The sequence below is a fragment of the Lissotriton vulgaris genome, chromosome 3_1 (genome assembly GCF_964263255.1).
Source record: "Lissotriton vulgaris chromosome 3_1, aLisVul1.2, whole genome shotgun sequence".
In the NCBI taxonomy this organism is placed as follows: domain Eukaryota; kingdom Metazoa; phylum Chordata; class Amphibia; order Caudata; family Salamandridae; genus Lissotriton; species Lissotriton vulgaris.
Window position 1 is genome coordinate 100,258,060 of NC_141689.1, and position 3,384 is coordinate 100,261,443.

The window sequence follows — 3,384 nt, forward strand, 5'->3', positions numbered from 1 at the left end:
AATTAACTAAAAGAAAAATTTCTTTTTGCGATCGGTCCGTGATTTTTATAGTTTACTTAAGGTGAACTCGGTGCTAGGGCATTGGGGTGATTTACATGGGCAACAGTTACACTGCACAAGATCAAATGTATTTTTACTTTAATCTTTGGTGAGATTAAGTGATTTGCCAGGAATGACAGGATGTTGAGCTGATGCTGGGACTAGAACCTGGTCTCTGACTGCCAATGTAGGCAGCTTAGGACACAACACCACATCCTCTCTAGTTTAATAAAAGCCTAACAAAGGTTATCTCACTTGGAGGCCCATGTAAATACACCCACACCCTCCAGGAAGGCCTATCATAGTTCACTCCTTCCCCAGCCCTCCATTTCTTCAGGGTGATGACCTTGCAGGGGAGGGGGGTCAAGAAAAAGGACACAGCTACTGCTGCTACCATGGAGGCTAAGGTGTCAATTGCCCATAGCCAAAATCCGGCTCCCTCAGTGACGGCCCGGCATACTCCCACCTGCCCCCACCCACCATTGCCTGGCAGGGGAGCGGTCTGGGGCAAGACACTTCTTTGCGGCCCCAATGGGGGGCTGAGGGGAGAATGACACAACACTTAGAGCAACACCTGGCCACAATTAAGGCTGATTGCCACACTTAACACCTTCGCCCTGTACACCATAGCCAGAAGTGTGATGGCCTGGGAGGCAGGAATGAAGCTGAGGCCCTTTAACAACCGGCCCACATGTCACACCTTTCAGCACCGGCCCATCGGCCAATGCTCTACTGCTTATTATTATTATTATTATTACATTTCTTATATAGCGCCAGAATCGACCCCCGAAGGGGTATCTCCGCGCTTGCCTTGGGAACCCGTCCTGGTTTTTCCTTGTGAGATAGCCCCTACAGGGCATCCCCAAGGTGAAAGCCAGGCATCCCGCCGCGGGGGGCCGTTGTGGAGATTAAGCAAGCTTAATGCCCAGAGTTGCAGAGTGTGAACCCATGATTAGGTCAGGCACCGAAGCGAGAATTATCGAGTCCGTGGACATTTGAGCTCAACACCCTGCCGCGTCGGGAATCGAACCCTGGTCCCGGGTCTGACCTCTGCTTCAGGGTCTGCCTGCTCTAACCAGTGAGCCACACTTCTCCGCCTTGCAATCCGACCCTGTCCCCAATTACAGGTCAAAGCTGCAAACGCAGACGGGCCTCGCACTACATGTGGGCTGCACGGCCCTGGGGAAAAGGAGCCCCCTCCCTGGGGGTTAACAGCCATTAACCAGTGCTGCGAGGCACAGGGGAGGGGGGCCTCTTCTCCGATTCTTACACAGGCTTGCGAAGCCCAGAGGAGAGGCAGCCCTTCCCTGGGCCACGCAGTGCTCACCACAGGCGCGAGGCTGGTGGGAAACACTTTTGCGAGGCCCCCTGTTGATGGGCTGAGCTCGGGGCCCTGGGCAGCCACCCATGCTGCCCATGCCTAGCGCCAGCCCTGAACCACTGCATTACACAATTGCAAAATAATTCCATAATTGTGGAAAAGTCCTTCTGGAAATCAGCTGCTGGTGCAATTCATGCATCATGTACAATTTTTCAGTCCACGGTTTTGGTTAGGTAGCAGCTGTAACTAGATGGTGGTGTTCATGATTGTAACCACGTGTTAAAAATCAATAAAACGTCTATATTACTAGACACATTACTTAATAAGCATTGGCAAAGTCAAATGGTTTCGCTTTGTGACCTATTTACTTTGCCAATGTATTCTAAACACGCTGCAAAGAATCCCTGATCCTGTGCAAGGTGGATAAAGGTAAACAAGCATTTGTAATGCTATAGGTCGAAACTTTCACCTATTGGTATTGTAAATGACAATGCTTTGTATGTATGTGCACTTTGTACTCAAAGTCGTTGTTTGCAGAATTTCAAAACACATAAATAAGAGGCATGGTCTTTTACAATGCTACTAGCTCAAAATCTCGCAAATGCGAGACCTATTGCATTGCAGATGCTTGTTGGTATATGATGCTGCCCGAGCTGTACCGGTTCTGTATATGATCATGCTGTATTGATGCTGCCTGTGTTCTGTATTTGACGCTGTCCATGATGTTCCTGTTCTGTACAGGATGCTGTCCATGATGTTTCTGTTTGGTACATGATGCTGTCCATGATGTTTCTGTTTGGTACATGGCGCTGTCCATGATGTACCGGTTTGGTTCATGATGCTGTCCATGATGTAGCTGTTCTGTATATGAAGACATACAAGCTGTGTCTTTTTGGTATATGAAGCTGCCCGAGCTGTACCGGTTCTGTATATGATCATGCTGTATTGATGCTGCCCGCGTTCTGTATTTAATGCTGTCCATGAAAGCTGACACTTCCTGACTGTGCCTTAGGAACCTGATCTGTGCTGCCTGTGGTTGGTGTGTAATGGACACTTAAACTGCTGTTTGCTGGGCTATATCTTTTCTCTGCTTTGTGAAAGGGTAGCATTATGCTGTCCAAGCTGTGCATGCTTTACTTATGTAGGAATGTTTAACTGAGGGGAACCTCGCTATGCAAGACAATAGAAGATTTACTTAGAAGATTTACTTAATGTACTCCCTTGTCCTTCTCATCACTCAGATGGCATGGATACCACATTCCCCTATCAGATGTATTACTACTGATTGACAGATGTTGCTGTAAATTCTTGATTTTACAGGGATGACTCTGCTTCTATGATCCTTGGCCCTCCTCTTGCATGTGTAATATACAATAATATATGTGACCTTTCCGATACTCTAAATGAATCAAATCAGATAATATACTTTAATTAATGTATAATAGCTACAGAATATACATTTCAAATGTCCCTAAATATTGCACATCCTCTTTCCGACTCTCTATTACCTCTCACACAAATCTCAACATGTTTCATTATTTCTTTACATTAAATTATATGTTCCCAAGACCACATTTTAAGTCATGGCTCCAAATGATCCTTGTTATATATGACATGTATGGGATGCATCATGTTACAACAGTGCCACAGCACTGGTGTTCTTTGTGTGAGTGTGTATGATGTACTTAACCATTTTACAATGCAGTAATAAACATGTCAGAGCTTCCACTTGGTCCATCGACATCAGGAACCCAAAACATCCTCTACTAAAGGCCCTCACATGTTAGACTTCATCCTCTTCCAAAGGCCATCACATGTTAGACTTCATCCTCTACCAAAGGCCCTCACATGTTAGACTTCATCCTCTACCAAAGGCCCTCACATGTTAGACTTCATCGTCTATCAAAGGCCCTCAAATGTTAGACTTCATCCTCTAACAATGTTCCTCACATGTTAGACTTCATTCTCTACCAAAGGCCCTCACATCTTAGACTTCATCCTCTAACAATGTCCCTCACGTGTTA